Genomic DNA, 23,143 nt, shown 5'->3' on the forward strand with positions numbered 1-23,143 from the left:
AGATATAGTTACAGGACATTAATTAAAGAGTGACTTTAATTAATTAATTAAAAATTAGCATATGGGGGTGCAAGGATGAAGATATATTCATGGTACAGAAGGAAAGAACTCTTTGTTGCTATCTACCCCCCCCCAGTAATGAGCACAGATTAAGTCATCAATAAATATTCCTCCTTTCCATTTTATGTTTTGTTCCTTGATTAGAATACGAGCTCTCTGAGCACAGGGACTGTCTCACTTTTTGTTTTGTAACTCCAGGAGCTTGGCACACAATAACATTTCATAATGCTTTTTCATTCATTTATTTAAAAATTTAGATTTAGAAAGATTTTTTAATGAAGCTTAATGCTAGATATAATAACTAATAATAACTAATGTTGGCCCCAGAGAAGGAATGAATAAAATACAATTCCCTTTCTTTGCAGAGATGAAGAAATTATCTGTGTAGAATATTGCGTATGTTGTCAGAATCAGTTGATGTATTGGTAAGTTTTACTAAACTGCTTTTTTCCCTCTTTCTGTTCTATTTTTTTGTTATAATAGAATGGTTCACTGAGTAGGGAAATGGAGAACCATGTATTAGAAATGAAAGTGATGTAAAAGCAAAAGATATCTGTAAAAATCCTTATTGAATTGAATTGATTCTTTTCTATCCCACCACACCCTAATTTACAGGTACCTATAATCACAGAAACTAGAAAAAACTGACTTTATAGGATCTGTTATGTCTACCCTAATCACTTAGTCAACACCACCCAAAAATGGGGCATTGCCCTTTTCTAAATTTATTTCAGTCTCTTTAAATGCCTTTCTTTTTTAGATCTAATAGTCATTTTAAAAAAAAACAGTTAAGCTTTGGTCTTTCCAGCATCTGACACATTTTAGCATCAATCCTTTCTGGAAAAGGCCCAGTGAGGGTTAATTTCCCTTCCCTTGGAAGAAGATTAGAAAGTAGATATGGGGGAGGAGGAGAAAGACAGGTTGACTGAACTCAAATCTTGGGAAAGAGATTGTGGGCAATCTCTAGTTCTCAGCAGCTTTGACGCCTTATCTGAGCAAAGCCAATCACTTGCAGAAGGACCACTGTGCTAGTCTCAGCAATGCCTCAGTCCCGGGGTGTCTATCTAAGGTGTTCCTCCTTATCTTTTGTGGGAGCTGATGAGTCTCTGCCCTTGCAATCAAATTCACTGGAGGAGTTGTTATTCAGGTCACCTCAAAGAGCCAGAACTGGCAACTACCTGGCCAATCAAAGTAGAGGCTCCAGAAGCCCTCCTCCTTTCCCTTTCTTATCCCTTTCTTCTCTTCTCCTAGGATTAGACTTTGTGGGAAAACAAAAAAAAACCCTCAAAATATTAAAGTTGGAAAGAGCCTGGGAGATCAGTGATCTACCCTAGCTCTGCCATTTATTCTCTGTGTGATTCTGGGCAAGTCATTTTTTTTTTCCTCTCTAGGCCTCAGTTTTTTCTCATCAGTAAATGAGGGGGTTGGACAAGATTATAGAATCATAGATTCGGAGCTGGAAGGAATCCTATCTATTCCAATCCTTTCATTTTAGGGATAAAAATAACCTGAAAACCAGAGATGGAGAAATTTGCCCTAATAAGTACAAAAACAAAGAACTTGGATTTTCTATATAACTATTCATTTATGGATTCAAGGGAAAGAGACTTGGAGATCTTACCTAATTAAAATTTGTTCTATTGAAATAAAGAATACAAGAGGGATATCTACTCCTGTGACATAGTACCAGACCTTTGTCTGGACCCTGGGATATGTCATGGTATGTACAGTCCAATCAGAAGCTGATCAACCTTGCCTGGAACTATAGGTTTGTTCAAATGAACCTTTCCAATCCCCACTCTCCTCATTCCTTTTTATTACAAAATAAACAAGCTACTTTTCCTGGTTTGCAGTAACAGAGACATGAATAAACAAGATAAGAGGGCGGCACGGGAGGGTTAGTAGCATTTATTTGGTGTGCTGTATTTATACTTTTTTGAAATTACCAATCATTCTACCCATTTTGTCACCATTCTCCTCCCCTCCCCATTGCTCTGGTGGAGGAGGAGGGAAATATTGCTAAATGTTCCATCATTCTGATTCCTAGTTCAAGGTTCTTTCCAATATATATTACACTACCCTCCCCTTGAGATGCCCAGACTCTGACTTTCTCAAAATCCAAAGAGGATTGAATAAGAGAACTGAGTTTGGCAGGAATGAATATATCAGATTTATTAGCCCTCTGGCAATTTTTATCATCATAGAAACATCTCAGAATCTCTTAGCTGGCTAGCTGGAAGGGACCTCAGGGACCATCTAGTTCAATCTGTACCAAAATAGGAATCCCTGTTATACAACACACTGACAAGTACTGATCCAATCTCTGCTTAAAGACCTCCAGTGAGAAGAAGCCCACTCCACTGCTATGTAGAGTTAATTGTAGGAAGTTGTTCCAAATATTGAACCTACTTCTGCCCCCTTCAATGTCTACTCACTATCCTTCTCTCTAGGGTCCAAAGAGGGCTCATCTCATTTTCAAAAGAGGAAACTTGTCAGTAGCAGATTAGTAACTAGAATCCATGTCTCTATCAGCAATAATTCAGCCAATATTCACTGAGCATCAGTTAAATACACAGCACTATGGGATACAAAGATTGGGCAGGCATGGTTCTTGTCCTCAAAAGGTTTGTAACCTATCTAGGGAAATAGGACAAGCAAGAAGTAATATAAATATTTAAACAACAGTTCAGGACAATAATAGAAGAGGTGTCCCAAAGCTGTTCACTATGACTTGTCAAGTAAATTATAGCTGCATAAGTCACTTAGAGGCTTAATGATTCCCTAAAATGAGAGAGGTGCTTCCTTCCTTTTGTAGAGATGGGGGACTATGAGTGCTGAATATTACAAATACTGTCCAACACAACTTGATATGTTGGTTGGTTTGCTGCGCTGATTTTTTTCTTTTAAAATTTCTGTTGCAAGAGACACTTCCCTGGGGAGGAATATATTCATAAATAAATGTGATGCAGAAGCAAAAGACATCAATAAAAATTAAGAAAAAATGAGAGAACTGCAATGGAAAGAACACTAGATTTAATGTAGGTCTCATCAGAATCAACATCACAGATAGATAGTATCATGGAAACAATGAACATGAACCAGCACAGTTTTGCGAGATAGTAGAGGATAAAAGGACCTGGCGTACTCTGTGGGTCACAGAGAGTTGGACATAACCAAACAACTGACTGAGCAATGTTGCTCATATGACTGAACAGCAGCTAGAGCTGGAGGAAGATGGACAGAATCTACCTAAATGAGCTGAAGGGAAGGCAGTAGAGAGAAGAGCAACCAAAAAGAAACCCATATTGAATTATTATTGAGGTCTTAACCCAAAGTCAGAGTTCTGCAAACCCAGTCAGAAGGAGACTGCTGAAAGAAGCAGAAAAGGGATAGAGACCAGACCAAAACTTAGAGGACTAAAGAGATAAAATAATCAAAGCAGGGAGAAATTAAGAGATGGACAGACAATGAGCCAGAGGATTAAGAGAAAGAGGCAGAGAGACATAAAGACAAAATTTCAGAAGCAGAGTTAGGAGCAGAGAGGGGGAAATGGAAACACACACACACACACACACACACACACACAGAAAAACTATCAGTTGAAGAAAAGAAAGATGAATACAATTCCAGAGATATTCTGGGTTATTTTGTTCAATTCCATATTTCTGTCAGTGTCAGTGTTCTGTCAGTGTCTCCCACAATAGAAAATTCTATTCCCCTTCTTTTTTCTCCCAGAATGAAGAGGACATAGGAGATCACATTGAGGAATTAGTTGGAGGAAATGGAGAATTTTTTTTCTCCTAGAGAAGATTTTTCAGGTTGTTTTCAAATATTAAAAGGCTGTTATATAGAAAAGTCTAGACTTGGTTTTTTTGGGTCCCAGAGGGCAGAACAGAGAGCAATGTGTGGAAGCTGCTGAAGGGCAAATTTATGCTGGAGCTAAGATAAAGTTTCCTATCACTTGGAGCTATCCAAAAGTAGAATAGACTGACTATCATACCTAAGGAAATGAGAACGGACTCTCATCACTGGAGACCATCAAGTAGAAGCTGGATGAGTCCTTATAAGAAATGTTGAGAAAGGGATATGTGTTCAGCTAGATGACTACTGAGAGTCCTAACTCTAAGATGCTATGATCCTTCAATCAATAAATATTTATCAAATGCCTACTATGTGCTAAGCACTAGGGATAGAAAAGAGGCAAAAGACAGTTCCTGCCATCAAAAACTTACAAAGTAATGTAAATTCTATGATTCTATCTGTTACCAAGTCCTGTCATTTCTTCCTTCAACATATCCTTCAAAAATAAATAATATTATTACTATTCTAAAGAGTATATTGGGGCAGCAAAGTGGCACAGTGATAGAGCACCAGTCCTGGGGTCAGGAGGACCTGTGTTCAAATGTTGCCTCATGCACTTAATAATTACCTAGCTGTGTGACCTTGGGCAAGTCACTTAATCCCATTGTCTTGCAAAAAAAAAAAGAATTCTAGACTAAGATGATCAAAAAAGAGTATGTCAACCTTTTGCTCAATGGCTCCACTTCTCATCCCTATAATTTTCCAAACCAAAATGCCTCTCTTTGTCCACCATCCTACTCTCTCTCTCCCCTATTGGGAGAGAAGTTATTTGAGAACAAGCACTCTTTTTACTTTATACTTGGATAATCATAACTTAGCCTTAGGTGCTATATTAGGCGCATAGTAAGTGCTTGACATTTTTCCCCCTTCATACATTCCCTATTCCTAGAATCCCCTACTATTTTTTTTTGTTTTTGCAAGGCAATGAGGTTAAGTGACATGACCAAGGTCACATAGCTAGGTAATTATTAAGTGTCTGAGGTTGAATTTGAACTCAGGTCCTCTCTGACTCTGGGACTGGTGCTCTATCCACTGTGTCACCTAGCTGCCCCAGAATCCCCAACTATTAGTGGGCTTCTCCTTTTTTCTCCCTGTTACCTAACCTTAATGTTTATAAAGCACCCACTGGGAATGTTTTATTGATGGATGTTTAGGGGAAAGGGGGTGTTTAGGAGAGACAATTCTGTATGACCAGTCAATAAGCAGTTATGCTTACTATATGCCAGACACAGTCTGGAAACACAAAGAAAGGCAAAAAATAGTGTTCTCAAGTTGCTTCTAGTCTGATGGGTTAGACATCAATCAAATTGCTATGTGCAAACAGAATACAGATTTAAATATGTGTGTGTGTGTGTATTATATATATATATATATATATATATATATATAAATTTAGCTATAATGAATTAGAGATAATCAAGCTCTAGTATAGGGCTCCCCCAGTGAAGAATTACCTTCTACCAATGTAGAATGCCAAATATCTTGCAATTTCCAGTCTTTGTTACTTGCTTGGGAAACTGAGAGCTGCTCAAAGCTAATTCTAGCATACTTGGATCCAAGTAGTCCTGACTTCAATTCTATCTCCTAATCATTCCTTCTTCCCCTATATACTGGAGAAATGGGCAAAAAAGAATAGTTCCTACCCTTGAGGTGTTTACATTCTGCTGGTTGGAGGCCAAGATTGTCTTGTATCCTCGTGCCTATGCTGCCAAAATAGTAGACCAGTTTAGAGGCTTGGCTTGTTTTTCAGCAAGTGCTGCAGAGTTCTTCTTTTGTTGGCTGAAGTCTTGCAATCGACTCAGGCTCTTAGCAATAATTTTCCATTTAGTCATGACTAGTGGCACTGCAGCTCCCTTCATCTCCTGGTTCTGAAATCTCCCTCGAAGAGATAACTGGAAACCCTTTTTCTCATTTGACAAAGACTGATGAGGACACATGCAGTCCCCCAGAGCTTGTATCACTCTAGACCAGCCAATGATGATGCAGGGAGTTCAGGGGAGTCAGAAAGAAGGGGAGGAAGGGGAGACCAGATTGAGAGTATCCAGTGTACCTTGGCTAGAAATCACAGATGTCTGGGTGCAAAAGCAAAAAGCTAAGACATTAGCAATAAAGCTGGAAGGAGAAAGAATACCATGGCTTAGGAGCAAGAGAGACTCAGAGAAAGCAAAAGAAGAAAACACAAAAGGTGCCCATAGTTTATGTAGAGGGAAAGACAAATACACAATTCACCCCAAAAAGAAGCCTTACTTCTCATCTTCTTTCCAGATTTCCTACTTTGGCAAGAATCAAAGATAATTTTTTGTCACTCTGCCTGGCTCTTTCTTAATTGGCTTTGAGGGAGCTGTCAGGGGAGGTAGAGATAAAGAAAAGTTATACTCAATTCTCAGTAGTCCATACTAATGGAGGAGTGAATGGGGCATGGATAATCTCTCCCCCTCCCCCCAAAAAATGGATTATTCCTGAATCAATTATATTGGACTTTAAGGAATATTATATTATTTATTGTTATACTCAATATAGCCTAATTGTAAGCCTTGCTGGAACATACCAAGGGTAATCTTTGGGACAAATATGGAAGAGGCCTAGAAAGATATGAACTGACAGAGGCAAGCCAATCTAGGACTGAATAGGAAACCCACTTTTAGCCTTTGAAAGAGAAGATTTATTGGGAGGAGATTAATAATAATTGTTTTCCTCAAATCTTCAAAGGATTGTCATGTGAGAGAGGAATTAAACTCTGCTTGGCCCTTGCAAAGATGACTAGAATCAATGGGTGTATGCTTCTAGGCTAAAAATTTCATTTCAAAATAGTGAAAAGCTTCCTTTCAATTAAAGTTGTCAAGAAATGAAATGAGGCATCTAGGTGGCAGAGTATAGTGCAGGTCCTAGAATCAGGAGGAGCTGAGTTCAAATGTGACCTCACACACGTAATAGTTATATGACTTTGGGCAAGTCACTTAACCTGTTTACTTCAGTTTCCTCATCTGTAAAATGAGCTGGAGAAGAAAATGGAAAATGACTCCGGTATCTTTAGGAAGAATTGTCAAAATGGGGTTGCAAAGAGTCAGATTCAATTAATTGACAAAAAATGTGTAATGAAAAGCATTCCACTTGAATAAGAAGCAATGAGTTTTCCAGCAATGAAGGTTTTCCTTATCAAGAGGGTTAAAGGATTCTTGTTTTGGATAGAACAGACTTAGGAAAGGGATAGCTGGTGGCTCAATGGACAGAGCATGGAGTAATGGACAGATCTGGAGCAGGTGAGCTTAGTTCAAGTCCTTCCTTAGTCACTTACTAGCTGTGTGACTCTGGACAAGGCATTTACCCTCTGCCTGCCTCAGTTTCCTTTATCCTTATCTGTAAAATGGAAATAATAATAGTATCTACTCCCTGGATTGAGTTAGAATTAAATGAGATAGACTATGAAACCTTAAAGTACTATATAAATCATATCTATTATTATTAGACTAGACCATATCTGAGACTTCTTATAGCTCAGCAACTCTGATTCTGTGACTAAAATATTTTTATACAAAGTAAAAATTCCACCCATAACCAAATATTAGAATAGGGCTTGCACTTGTGATGTCCTTGATACACAGAACCTCCAAGTCAGGGAACTCACTCTAAGGATTGGCACCTTCTTGGTCATGTATAACCTGGAATACTAAAATGTTGAGTGATTTCTCCAAGCTCACTCAACCAATAAGCATCAGAGGTGTGATTTGAATCCAAGTCTTCTTGGTTTGAAGCTGCCTCTCTACCGACTCTGCCAAGTTGCCTCGGTTGAATTTTGTCTATAATAATGTAAAGAAGAAAGAAGTCAATGTCAAGTAAGGTGAAGTCAAAGTCAAGAGTGGGTAATGGTAGATGGGCAAAATGGGTAGATGTGATGGAGTAACTGTTTAGATAGGTTCTTCATCTTTCCTACTCTCTAAATTCTGGACATTATCATCAAAAATTCACCGAGTTCCTATTAAATGAAAGACAATGTGTGCTTGACACCATGCTAAACATTGAGCATATAACGAATTAGAAAATATGGTTCTGTCTTTTAAAGGCTTATAGTCTACTTGGGAAAATAATCTTCTGGGCATGGTGATATAGACATATAAACTCTGCTACTGGGCAAAATAGAGTTTATGGCTGATTTGAGATTAAGATCTGAGTTAAAATAGCACTAAAGTTAATTGAATATACACACTGGTGAGCCACGAAGGAGAGGGTATAAGATTGTGTGAGGGGAGATGAACCCTCTAGTGTCTATCCAGTATGTAGTTGTTTTGTATATATTTATTTGTATGTTGTCTCTCCATTAGATGGTAAACATCTTGAGGACAGGACTGTATTTTTCCTTTTTTGTATCCCCAGTATTTAGCACATTACCTAACCTATAGTAGGGACTGAAGAAATGCTTTCTGATTGGTTGCTGATGAGGAGTAGGATAAATAATGGGATTGCTGATGAATAGTGCCTGTGAACGGCCATTATACTGCCGGATGGGGCAAAATAGGGAGACTGAGAAGAGAATCATGAGAGAAAGTGAGAAATAGAGAGGGCATGGGGCGGCTAGGTGGCGCAGTGGATAGAGCACTGGCCTTGGAGTCAGGAGTACCTGAGTTCAAATCTGGCTTCAGACACTTAATAATTACCTAGCCTTGTGGCCTTGGGCAAGCCACTTAACACCATTGCCTTGCAAAAAAAAAAAAAAAATAGAGAGGGCAAAGCCCAGACTGATGAATGGGAAGCCTGGGTTCAAGTTCCATTTCTTCCTTATTCAGATTGTATAATATGCAGTAGTAAAGGTAGACCAAACAGGCTAATGCACCAGGATGTATGTCTTAGATAAACATTTCAGATGGATATTTAACTGAGTCAATAATTAAACATTAACCTTGAATAACTACCTGTCTGACCTTTAGTAAGTCACTTAACCTCCCTTGGTCTCAGGTTCTTCATCTGTAAAATGAAACCGTTGGGCTAAATTGTCTCTAAATTTTCTCCTTTTCAATTCTAGATCTATGATTCCATGAATAGGAAGGAGAGGACAGAATGAACTACATTTAAGAAACTATTCATCATTTCCAATGATCCAAAATTTTTCCTCAAAACAGAAAACCACATTTTTAACATCAGTATTCTTCTAGAAGTTCTATATGGCTTTAAATAATGGAATACCGCCATTTCTAAAAAATCAAAATTGTGAGTTATCCAAAGGGTAATGGAAAAACAGATGGTGGGCATAAATTGGCTGCAGTTTATCGCCAACAATAAATTGTACTCAGAAAGTGATGTAAAAAATTCATCAAAGAGGTATAAGGATATATAAATGGAAAAGGAATTTGTGCAGTCACGTAGTGAGAGCAGGGGATCATAGAAGCACAGCCTGCAGTGTAATATTGATGATGATGATGATGTCTGTCCTTTGTTTTTGAAGAAGACAATGACATCAGGGTGATGATGCCATGAAAAACATGTGGATTGAATTTGAGTGAAGGGAAAATGTACTGTTACCAATCTTACTTTCTCCTTCAGGACCATCTGGGTCCAGTGGGCAGATATGATTCAAGATGACTGGAGATGACCCTGGTTGTGAGGTAATTAGGTTTGCCCAAGGTAACACAACTAGTAAGTGTAATGTTAAGAGACCTAGAGAAAGCCCCTGGATCATTGTGTGTGTATATATATATATATATATATATATATATATATATATATATATATATATATATATACTTACTATAGGAGAAATTTCAGAGGACCATGGACAAGAGTAGCAGAGGATGGGTTGACATGAATAGATTGCAAAGTAATACACACAGAACCATTGGATTACTCAATTACAAAACATAAAGTACTATTCTGAGCACTGAATATTCAAAGATAGCCATGACATAGCCCTATTACCCAAACCCAGCTCTCAAGAAGCTTGCAATTGAATGGGGAAAGAGAAAGTATGAAAACTGATTCCAGAGAGAATTTGAAAAATTAAAAAAAAAAGGTCCAAAACACTTTCTATAAATAAATTTTTAAGAAAAGTGAGATTACTTTCCCCTGGGAGATGGGTTGGGAAAAAAAAGAATGAAAAGGTTTCATGGAGAGAGTGGCATCTGACCTGAGCCTTCAATGGAAAGAAAAGATTTCAATGAATCTGCATGATTCATTGATTGATTCATGATTCATGATTGACTACATGAGCCAAGGTATGAAGATGGGAGAGGCTGGCTGAAAATGAGTCAGAAAGTAATCCAGCTGAAATGGAAAAAAAGGATGTTAGAAAAGGAATATGAGAAATAAGTCAGAACAGGTAGGTTGTAGTGGGCTGTAAAATAGTCTATAATGCCAAAGTCAGGAGTTCATACTTTATTTAGAAGATAGTAGGGAAGGAGAGTCACCAAAGTGACTTTTTTTGATAGAGAATGTCATAACATAATGATAATAATAATTGACTTTTGTATATCACTTTAAGACTTTAAAAGATCTTTACATATATTTTAGCATTTATTCTCCAAAACAGCCTGTGAGGTAAATTTTGTAAGGTATCATTTATCCCCATTTTACAGAAGTGATCACAGTGGTTCATTAGGAAGATTACTCAAACAGCGATGTGGAGATTGACTTAGAAAGAGAATAGACTAGAGATAGGAAGACCAATTGAGAGATTATTAAAATAATCTAGGTTGAGAGAGTTAAGAGTTTGGAACAAAGGAAGTTGTAGAGAGACTGGAAATCAGGGCTGAATTCTACAATCCCTGCAGAGTTTTTAAAAATGCACAGTGGGAATCTGGCAGCTAATTGGAAATAGGAGTTGAAGGAGAGAACAGAGACAGAGATGATTCCAGGATTATGACTGAAGAATGATAGTGAAACCTAGCAAAAATAGAGACTTTAGAGAGATGTCTTGTCCCTCCACCAGAAATAGAGCAAAAAGATGGGAGGATCAAAGACTTCTGGAATCAAGAAGGGAACCAAGGCAGCCCAGCAGGTGTTAAGTTTTGTTGGCACATAAAGAATAATATCTAGACCTGGAGCCTAGGGTGTTTACAAGCTGGCAGCTCACTGCCCCCACATTGCTGCTGTCAGAGAGGCCATTAGTCAGACACTAACCAGGGCTTTTTCCAGAGCTGGCTCTTTTTTTTTTTCACTTCCAACAAATGTATCTCATCCTCCATTCCCACCTCACCCTCCAAGCTAGACAGGTAAGTTCAGTGTCATGCTGAAGGGTACAAACATTGTGGTTACCCCCATTCAAAGCAATTCAGATGCTATTAACCAAGCAGTTCCTCCATGTTTAAAGCAATGGCTAAAATACAAAAATAAAAAATGACACAGGGCCACCCTGGACTAAGCAATAGGATCTTGCTATCTTACACATAGGATTATAGCTTTAGATATGGAAAGTATTTTAGAGGTCAGTGAATACACACACACACACACATATCCCACATTTAATAGATGAGGAAACTGAGGCACAGAGACGTTAAATGACTTGTCTAGGATTATACACCTATTGTTTGAGATGGAATTTGAACCCAGATCTATCTGCTTCCACTTATCTGCAATGCTATGTTTCTTCTCTATACAGATTTCTTCTTTGAAGTCTATTATTCAGCTGAAAGCAATTTAAAATGATGGTTAACCAATGGTATTGGAAAGCTTCATACCAGAAATAAAGGGCTTAGAGAATATCAATAGGTCATAAAATCATAGGATTATAGAATGTTAAGAACTGAAATGAGATCATTACAGAGAAGAATGAGACCCAAGGAAGCTGATTGATAAAGCCAAGACTACACAGCTACTCAGTGGCAACATCTAAACTAGAATGCAGGTCTCCTGTCTCCCCTTGACCCTACCAATTCCTTCCCTGAATGTACTCTTGGAAGTGCCTAAATGAGGAGAGAAAAATCTATGAAATGTCCTTCTCAACCCTTCCTTTTTGCTCTTAGGAATCCATCAGTCAATTATTATTTATTGACATTAGACCTACTATGTGCTCAGTACTATTCCAAAAATAGTCATAAGTAGGAAAGGAGAAAGGGAAGAAGAAGGATGATTAATTGCAGCTAGACTGTCCAGGAGATAGAGCATCAGTATATAAAGTCAAGAAAATCTGAGTTTGAATTCTGCTTCAGACAGTTCCTAGTTGTGCAACCCTGCACATATCATTTAACTTCACTCAGCCTCTGTTTTATCAGCTGTAAAATGGAGCTTAAGTATAATATCTATTTTACAGTATTGTGAGATAACAGGTAAAACACTTTGCAAAGTGTTTTAAAGCACTATATAAATGCGAGTTGAGGATGATGATGAATGTTTAAGGAAAGTACAAGAAACTGTTCTTGGAATCTATTGAAAAGAAATTGACAGAGAATACTAAACTATTGTGGCAGTGATTCCAAGAGTAATAGGATCAAAAATGTAAGAAATAGGCAAAGGCTGGGGTAGTCTGGAGAAGTTTTATGGAGAAGATATTTAAGAATTGACAATATTTAGACAGAGGAGAAGATAGAGCATAACTAGTTGTAGAACTGTCTTACTTTTCCCCAATCTGTCTCTCTCCCCACCTTTTTGTTGAAGACTGGGGGAAGAATGGTAAATGAAGATATATATTAGCATGAGGCCCAAGGGAACCACTCTCAATGACAAAAAGTTCATAAGGACAATGGTGGTGAGGTTTCTTTCCAAGGCTAACTGCCAATTCCACTTGCCTTGCTTCTTGATGCTTTGGTAAGACAAAGTGAGCAGTTCACTCCAATGACCAGAAAGCCAAAGCAAGACATATCCTAACTTCTTAAATTCTAATTCACACTGGACCTATATCTCATGCCTATCCTAAGTGAAGCAAGACCCTCATTCCAGAACTTCTAAGTCCATATTTAATGAGCTGTGGATTGAGCATCCAGAGGTAACTATATTGCTGCTCTCCTTTGCTTCCTAAAAGCTAAAATATATATGCCTTTGAACTTCTGGACCCTGATCCATCTAATGCATGGAGAATGGGGGAGAGATGATTCTATAGTTTAGGAGAACTGTGAGCTTGTAATTTTTTATAACATTATAATTGTCTTAATATTATGTACTCTTTATTTACTCATTGATTCTGGGCTAAGAATAAAAATTCTATATACAGCATTCTAGCGTGTGTTTGCTTCCATAGAGAAATGGTGTCATGATGCCAAAGTACCCTGACTAAAACTCAATGAAATATAACACATTCAAAAGGAGACAGAGTTGGCCAATGGGCAGTGATGCAGAACTGAGTCATAATTGGTAGATCCAAATCTACCCACCCTTAATCAACAAGAGGCATCATTCAATAGAGAGAAGCTGAGTTAAGGAGGGATAGAAGGTCCCTGATTCCCAGGTAACAATAGAGGGTAGCCAGTTATTCAGTTCTGCCTCCCCAAAAATGAATGTGAAAAGTGACAGAATGAGTTTGGGATTCTCCAGTGGGTCTAGCACCACCTGGTGGCTAAACAGGCAAAAAATGAGATAAAGAGGATTGCGATAGCTAGATAGATGCTAGGGGGAGTTCAATACATTTGCTCAGTACCTGCAAAGAAACTAAGACTGAGAAGGGAGGTAAAAAAATATTAATATGGACACCAGAAACTCTAATTAGTGTTCTGTCATCTGGGAATAATAGCACACATTTTACATAGCATTTTGAAGTTCCCAAAGCATGTTCCTCACAACAATTAAGAGTAGATAATTTAAATAACATTATCCCCATTTTTAGATGAGGATCAAGGTTAAATGATTTCCCATCGCCAATCAGTTAGTAATCAGTGTTGAGATCCAAACCCAGGTGTCCCATTTTCAAGTATAGTACCTGCCCGGCTCTGAGGAAATTATGCCAGATAATTGCAGCATTAGGGGAGTAGCAGAAGGTAATGGCTTTTCTCTCAGAAGAAAACCTCAGATAAAGGCTAGAATGACCACTAGTTGCTTACTTTATAGACAGAATTCTGGTTCCGATATGGATAGGACTGAATGGGTTCTGAGGTCCCTTATAACTGAGATTCTAAGATTCTATGAGGTTAAAAAATGAACCAAATGATCAATGGACTCAGAAGGTGTCCTTTTCCTGATGTCATTGGTCAATTAGGAAAAAAGCCTTCGACCTCACCCAGGCCAAGAGGAAAAGCTGTTTCAGCCTTCTTGACTTCCATCCACCTCAAGTTTGCCCCCTTCGTGTCCCCATTTCCCCCAAAGATGTTCTCTAATGACAAGGTAAATAAAACACGGGATCTTTCTGACAAGGATCTATTGATTTATGGGATGAGGGCAGAGATTTAACTCGAACAATAACCATTTTCCATCTGGAAGCTGCTTTTCTCCTCTCACCAATTCTGGGTTTCTTGTGATGCTGGTTCATAAATGATTCAAGCCCTACTTTTTGCAAGGCAGTAAAAGTCTCTCTTCCCTTTGCTTAGTAGCATAAACAGCAGCCTGGTGCTAGAATTTAAAACCCAGTAAACCTTTAAGGTTCACAAACAAAGTCAACATAATAAAGAAAACCCAAATGCCTCAGTCAACCAGTGGTATCTGCCAGGCTGATGATGCTGGGGGGAGCAGAAGGTGGGGACTGACACTGAAGCTAAAAACACTCATGGGGAAGGGACTTCCTGGAAAAGGGAGCTAGCACAACTCAAAATTAATTTGTTAAGCACCTACTATCTGCAGTCTTGTGCTAGATGCCTGAAGAGTTATCAAGTTTAGTTAAGACTCAATCCCTTATAATTTTCATTCTCCCTTTTTCCTGAATTTAGATCAAGAATATAAAACCCTTCCCATAGGGGAGGAGATTAGGGAATGACTGGGGAGGCCATAAAAGTTATCACTGCTACACAGGCCAATCCATCATCCTTGTGATAGTGGTTCAAATACTTGAGAATAATAAGTATGTTTCTCTTCTTCATGCTCAGTTCCTTTGACCATTGTTCAGATGGTATAAACTCGAGGTCTTCCACCATTCTGTTTCCTTGTTTTCCTCTAAATATTCTCTAGCTTATCAGAGTCTTTTCTAAAACGTAATGAGCATAGCTGAATAAAATACTCCTGATGTGGACAAAAGAACTACCAGTCCCCCATAACCATAATAGTCTTAGAAGGAGCTAATGTTCTATAATGGCTTTTGACACTATCTCTAAGGACTCAAAGCATTATGTCAGTCCTCTACTTAATGACCTCCAGTAGTTATCCATTGTCAGTCAAATCAAGTATAAATCCCTAACCCTACAATTTGAGGAACTCTATAATTTAATTCTAACTTTTTACAATCCTATATCATACTCCCTTCATATATTCTACATTTCAGTCCAAGTGAACTGTTCTTCACAGTGCATTCTCACTCATCCTCTTCCCTGCCTTTGAGGTTTTATTCATGCTATTTGTCCCCCATGTTATAAAGCTTCCTTCTAGAGCCATCATAGTGATCAGGAAATTCTACTTTTCAGGTCTTACATTTCACTAAGCTGTAAAACTCTCTTGTCCCTCTGTTTGGTAGTATAAACAGCAGTCTGATGCTAGAATTTAAAACTCAGTAAAACTTCCAGGTTCACAGGCAAAGGCAACTTAATAAAGAAAACTCAAGTGCCACAGTCAATCGGTGGAATATGCCAGCCAGGTAGTATTAGAAATGATGCAGAGGTATGGGACTAAGGGGGCACAATATTGCATACACTTGTCAGAAAAAAATCATTTAATGAAAGTTTGACAGACAGCGAGTACAAATGAATGAATAAATGCGGATTTATTACGAACTTACTGTGTTCCAACCACTATAATAAACATGAAGATTCAAATACAAAAGTAGTACCTGTCCTCAAGGAGTTTACATTCTAATGGTAGATGGCAATGTACAAAGAAGAACTAGAGGGGACATGGGCAAAAGTAGAATGGTTTGGCAATGACAGAGAAGTGGCCTGGTTCCCTGGTTCTAAGCAAAATCAAGTCAAAATCAGCTGTCATAGTTCAGGGCCCCTAGGGCAGAGTCCAAGAGCAAGGAAATTAGGAGGATGGCCAGAGTAGAAATAGTACAGTTTGGAAATCACTGAATATTAGTGAAAAGTATATTAGGAAAATATACTAAAAAATGTCTGGAGCTACAAAAGGCATTCATAAAATTTATTTTAGAAGGAAAGAAATAAAACAGCACTCAACTTCAATAGTCTAGATAAGGCAGTTACTTTTTTATCATTTTGTTGTTTTTATATTCCCTTTCAAAATGATCCAGGCTACTTAATTTCCTTGTAATAATAATTCTCACTTTTAAAAGCACTTTAAGGTTTAAAATGTTTTCTCCTTAATAGTTATAAGTTAGATAGAATAAGTATTATTTTCCCATGTTACAGAGGAGTGAAGTGACCATCCAAGGTTATATAGCTACCTAATTGTCATAACCAGTCTTGAACTTATGTCTTCTGTCTCCAAATCTGGTATTCTTTGATCACACCATGCTACCACCAGATTCATAGGTTTTAAGTTATTAGGTGACAAGAGTCAGGATTTGAACCCAGACCTGCTGACTCAAGTCCAGTGCTACATTTTAGCCAGATGATGAGCAGCAGATTGGGAAACTATTTACTAAAGAAGAGTTAGTTATTGTCCTTCATTCTCAAAAAGTATCAAAATGACATCACTATGTTGAAGTCAAAATACAATGTGTCCAAGAGAGACTGATCAGATCAGTAGGAGCTCAGAAGGCTCTACCATAGGTCAGGGACAAATATGAACATTTGGAATGGAAATAACACTAAATTTGTGCAGTTCATGTTTCTTTTAAGCTGCTGTGTTTCTACTTCACTCACATGGCACAGAACCTTCTTTGATAGGTACACCATGCTGGGAAGTGTCTCCAATCACATTCAATATATTCCAGAGTTCTTCAGAGAGCCTATGAGAGTGTCCTTGTATCACTTGTTCTGACTTCCATGTGAGTGATCACCTTGTGTGAGTTCTCTGTAAAATAGTCTTTTAGGCAAACAGATGTTTGGCACCCAGCTGGAATCCTACAAAGAATTCTGCTCAGGCCAGACTATAACCAGACCTAACATTAACTGAGGAATGTTTAGATTTGGTGTCACAGAGCATGCAGACCAGCACTTTAGAATTCATAAAAAAAATTCTCTGGCTCTATCAGATAGTAAAGCATTTTATTAGGTAGACAAGCACAGACTTATACAATAAGAAGATACAGAGGGAAAATGTTACCTAGGGACACATTCATTTCCCAAACATCATTTCTGGAAGGAGATGCACAAAGTGGAGAATAATCAGAGGAATGGCCAGGTGGTGGTGAAAGGATGGATTGAAAACTATTATATAAAGATTGGGAGAAAGAATTGAAGATTTTTAGCCTGGAGAAGGGAAGACTTGAGTGAAATATGATGTCTTCAAGAATTCAAAGGCAGTCATGTCAAAGACAGATTAGACCGGTTCTATTCAATTAAAAAATATGAAATGTCTAATATGGGGATAGCTTAGGGCTAGGAAGACAGAAAAAGCAGCTCTGCCCTCAGAGAGTCCATAGTCTACCATAAGCTTACCTCCACTGAATTTGTTCTGTTTAACCCCAGACAGATGAAACAGTGGATAGAACAACAGCCCTGGAGTCAGGAAGGACCTAAGGTCAAATCCAAGCTCAGATACTAGCTTTGTGATGTTGACAAGTCATTTAACATGTTTACCTCTTATCCAGGGCCATCTCCAGTCTTCCTGATCCATATCTGACCACTAGAACCAGATAGTTCTGGAGGAGAAAGTGGATTAGTACAGCAGCCCCCTCACTCAAGTCCAATTCATGTACCCGCCATGGCATCATCTCCCTGATGTGATCAAGTACAAAGGACAAACAACATAATAGCTTGACCCCAGAAGTCAAAGTTAAGAAGAATAGGGAAAAGTTAAAAAAAGAGAGATTTAGATTTGTGGTAGGAGCAATATTCAAAGTCCTACCAAAAGAGAAACTAGGCTAGTTTGTTCCCTAAAAAGAAGGAAGGAAACAAGTATTGACTGAACACTGCGGGATAGTTACAAAGCATTAGGGATAAAGAGATAAGCAAATGTACAAATATAAACAAGGAGGGAAAAGAACAAAAAAGGAACAAAAAGTAAAGGAGATGGTTTGGAAGTTAGGAAAAGAATTAGGAGGCAAATGGAGGCTAGTTTAGGCCCCTCCACAAAATGGAGGCCCTAGAAACAACCACACAATAAGTTACGAGGCTACAGAAGAGGTTGGATGTTCCAGAGTAAGAAGTCCTCTAAGCTGAAAATGAGATAGCATCAAAGACATGATTTTGAAGTCCGGGAGTCAGAAACAGGTCCAGAAGGGAAATAAAACTGCCCTCAAGACTGAATTGACCCAATTAAGGCAAACTAAGCTTCCAACCATTAATCTCTAAAACTACAAAATCCTACTCATGAGTAAGGGATTCATGAGTCAGGGACTTATCTCTTAGACTTCTGACCAGCAAATCAACATGCTCATGCTTGCTGAATAACTTTTCCTTGTTACAGTTAAGTCGGCCTTTTGTTAACTGTTAGATAGTCTATGAATGCCTTTTTCCTGAAGCTCCAGACAGGACTGGATCAGATCTAATGCAACATGACCATTGTTAATTATTTCCTATTTATCTTGTAGATAGCTTTGTTCTCCTTAGTCATTTCAGTTGCATCCAACTCTTTGTGAACCATTTAGGGTTTTCTTGGAAAAGACACTGGAGTGCTTTGACAGATAAAGAACTAAGGCAAATGGGGATTAAGTAACTTATCCAGAGTCACACACCAATAAATGTCTGAGGCCTAATTTGAACTCAGGTCCTCCTGATTCTAAGCCCATTGCTTTATATACTGCATCACCTAGCTGCCACCTGAATATATCTTGTTACATACACACACACACACACACACACACACACACACACACACACACACACATATATATATATATATATATTTGTATTTATGTTGTCTCCCCCCCTTGATTGTAGTCCATGAGGGAAGACATCTTTTTGTTTCCCTAGTGCTTAACACAATGCCTAATACTGAGTAAGCACTCAATAAATGCATATTGGTTTATTGATTGACGTAAAGAAAAGCTTCATCATCACAATGTTAATATGGTCTAGTTAAAATATGGAATGGGTTACTTCAGGAAGTAGAAAATATCATCTTCAGGGGTTGTTATGAGGGTTAAATGAGATGGTATTTGTAAAGCACTTAACTCAGTGTCTGGCATATAGTTAAACAGTGTATAAATGTGAGCTATCATCATCATCATCATCATCATTATCACCATCACTACCACCACTTCCACCACCACTATTGTCATCATCCCCTTATTGGTCCTTAGTCAAGGATGCCTTAGAGTGAATTCTTGGTCAGGTATAAGTCAGTCAAGATGAGTTCTGAAGTCCAGTTGACTTCTGAGATCGTGTGATTCTATGATCCATTTTCCTTCCTAATTATCCAATAGCTTATGATCTTATGATGACAATGATGATGATGATGGTGGTGGTGGTGGTGGTAGTGGTGGTAGTGGTGGTAGTGATGATGTGATGGTGGTGGTGATGAGGATGATGATGATGGTGGTGGTGGTGGTGGTGGTGGTGGTGTTAGTAGTGATGATGGTGATGATGATGGTGGTGATGGTGGTGGTGATGGTGGTGGTGGTGGTGATGACAATAGTGATGGTGGTAGTGGTGGTGATGATGTTGATGATGGTGGTGATGGTGATGTGGTAGTGATGATGGTAGTGGTGATGATGGGGATGATAATGATGGTGGTGGTGCTAGTGGTGTTTGTGGTAGTGGTGGTGGTAGTATTGGGGATGATGACAACAGTGGTGGTGGTGATAGCAATTGTGATGGTGATGATGGTGATGATTATGGTAGTAGTTATGGTGGTGGTAGTAGTGATGATGATGGTGGTGGTGATGATGGTGGTGATGGTGGTGGTGATGGTGGTATTGGTGGTGGTGGTAGGGATGGGGATGGTGGTGGTGATGGAGATAATTATGGTGGTGGTGATGATGATGGTAGTGGTGGTGGTGGTGGCAGGGATGGGGATGATGGTGGGGATAGTGATGATGATGGTAGTGGTAGTAGTGGTGATGATGTAGTAGTAGTGGTAATGGGAATGATGACAATAGCAGTGGTGGTAGTGATGGTGATAATGATGATGATGATAGCTCACATTTATACATATAGTAAACAGTATGCCAGACACTGAGTTAAGTGCTTTACAAATACCATCTCATTTAACCCTCATAACAACCATGAGAAATGCCAACATCCCCATTTATAGTCAAAGAGAGGGAGGCAACAGAAGTTAAGTGACCTTGTCCAAGGTCACACAACTAGTAGGTGTCTGAGGTCAAATTTGAACTCAGGTCTTTCTGATTCCCTACTCAGCCCTCTAAGCACTGCTCCACCAGTCAAGTGACCTCAGGCAAATCACTGTAGGAGCCTCAATTCCTCCATCTGTGAAATAATGTCAATATACTATTTGATCATGAAGTTCCATTTAGTGATATGAAAACAGGAGCTAGAATAATCTGACCATTGCTAACTGTGTAACAATGTGAAAATCACTCATCCTTTCTGCACCTCATTTTCTTCATCTGTAAAATGGTAATAATGATACTTATCTACCTCACCTGTTTTTTTTAACAGGAAAGTGCTAGATACATTGGACCTGGTAGCAATATGGTGTAATTTTCCTGAGTGTGATCAAAGCCTGTGAGACTCCCTGAATAGGATGTTCTTTGACAGCAAGAGAGGCAGCAGCATTGGTTTAATCTCCCATTTCCACCTTGTACCTGATTCACTGTCCATTTCAGAAAAGTACTAAGGAACCATGAACAAGAATTTTCTCCAAAGAAGCAGCAGGTGACTGGGTGAAAAGTCTGTTTTTTCTTTGGGCTCCTTCTGGAGTCTGGGGAGACCACTGGTGGGGGGGCGGAGATTCATCAGCAGGGAAGAAAAAAGCAAAGAGCCCTAGAGTTTGGAACATAGGATCAGAGGATTTTTAACATCAAAGGGCTTAACTCTGGCCCAGATGAGAGACTCAGTAGGAGAGCCAGGTGGGCACATTTCTTTTCCTGGACTGTCTGTTTTTATTGAAGATAGTTTGAGAGGGCCCTTCAAGACTGGAAAAATTATGTAAAAACAATCCTCCCAACTATTAAGAGGGAACCAGTTGTTAACAACTTCTGCTTGGGACCAAAGCCTGTCTAACATTTAGCAAAGGCTATTTTTTCAACTAGCTGTTAAGTGGGAATATTCCAATAGAGATTTGATGTGATTGTTATAAGCAGATCACAAATCATTCATGCTTGCCTAGGTTGTGTGGCTTTCATCTATATTCTGCCATGATGTCACCACAGTGAGGGTCACTTAACCTATGGAAGACAGACCCTCCTTCCTCCAATACTCTTCACATGTCGTGGACATTGAGCTGTTCATCAGTTCTAGGGATACAAAGTGTATTTGGTGAAAGCTGAGTTGGAATTAATAATTTATCCATGAGCAGACAGCTTTGTATAGCATCTGCAGCAAACTGTTAATGCCAACTTATTTTTGACTCCCCATTTAGTCCTTTCTTGGGCATTTCCCCTACCACTTAGAAGGCATGTTCTTAACCTCAGGAATGTACAGTTACTTTCCACATTGCTACTTTCCCCAAAAATGTTTGCTATATCAGAGTCCACCTAAAAATTAAAAGGAAATTTGGGAGGCTTTTATGGAACCTGCAGATGACGGGTGAAGGCCACAAGACAGTGTTTGACCAAACACTTAACCCAAATTTTTCAATAAGGTTCTGTAAACACCTCATAAAAGAAAAAGAAAAAGAAAAAATTTAGACTTCTCTGAGATGAAGGGAAGGTCAAGAAATTTAATGCAAATTTTCCAGATCATGGGGTGCTGCACTTGTCACCCCCCTCTTGATGTGGACAGGACAATTGCATTAATAATTTTTACTCTCCATCACTTAACTTTTACTCATACTGTTCTCCTACATAAAATGGTCTCCTCAGTTCTCTCTCTAAGTTCTACTCTCCCTTCAAGACCCAGTTTCATGTGCCTCCATATAGACTGCCCCCCACTCCTAGAGTGCTCACCCTCCTTACCTTTGTCTCCTGTTTCCTTCCAGAATCAATTCTAGCCTCTTTGGTGAAGACACCATCACTGTAATCATGTGGAGGTGGCAGTCCCATCCTTTCCTCCTCCTGATTCACCACTATTCACTCTCAAGAAGGAATTCTGGTCAGGTAGCCAGTTCTTCCACTGCCATGGCATTCAAAGACAATGGAAAGACATTTGTGGAGCCCAAAGTGGCCATTCACTGGTCCTGGATCAACCTTACCAGCAGCAATCTGAAATCCTTGAAAAAGTATGTGTTGACCTAATTAGAGGAGCTGAAGAAAAGAGCTTGAAAGTGAAAGGACCTGTTTGAATGCCCACTAAGACACTTTGAATCACAACTAGAAAAACTCTTTGAGGGCAAGTTCAAAGACTTGGGATTGGTTCCAGATGACAATCCACAAACATCTTATTGATTTATAAAGTCCTTCTGAAATTGCTAAACAGGTCGCTTCTGTCTGAACTGAACCAGGTATAGAAACTGAAGTCAACATTAACATTGCAGATGCCTAATCAATCATCCCTTTTTAATAAATTGCAACTGCTGAAAAATAGAATCAACACTGTAATTGTGAATCAGTGCAGTCACTTTGGAAAGCAATTTGGAATTAGTTAAATAAAGGATTAAAGTGTTCACACTCTTTGATCCAAAAATCCCATTACTAGGCTCATTCCCCAAGGAGCTCATTGATAGAACAAAATCCCCATATGAACCAAAATATTTATAGCAATACTTTTGGGGGGATAGCAAAGGACTGGAAACAAAGTAGATGCTCATAAGTTAGGGAATGGTTAAGTAAGTCCATTATGTGAATGTCAAGGAATGTTACTATGTCTAAAGACATGATGATTATAATGAATTCAGTGAAGCATGGGAAGACTTAGGTGAACTGATGAGGAGTGAAGCAGTGGCAAGGAAACAATAGACACAACTACAGCAATGTAAAGGGAGAAAATGAGCATTGCCTAAAAATTACAAAGACCAAGCATGGCTCCAAAGACAAGATATGAGAAGACATTTACAGACAAACACACACACACACACACACACACACACACACACACACACACAC

The 23,143-nt window shown here is 38.7% G+C and overlaps 1 pseudogene; it reads left to right on the forward strand.

Annotated features, from left to right (window-relative positions):
* Nucleotides 1-422: 422 nt before the first annotated feature.
* Nucleotides 423-22,631, forward strand: LOC141490058 (small ribosomal subunit protein uS10-like; annotated as a pseudogene).
* Nucleotides 22,632-23,143: the final 512 nt, after the last annotated feature.

Source organism: Macrotis lagotis, chromosome 5 (assembly GCF_037893015.1).
Source record: "Macrotis lagotis isolate mMagLag1 chromosome 5, bilby.v1.9.chrom.fasta, whole genome shotgun sequence".
NCBI classification, from domain to species: domain Eukaryota; kingdom Metazoa; phylum Chordata; class Mammalia; order Peramelemorphia; family Peramelidae; genus Macrotis; species Macrotis lagotis.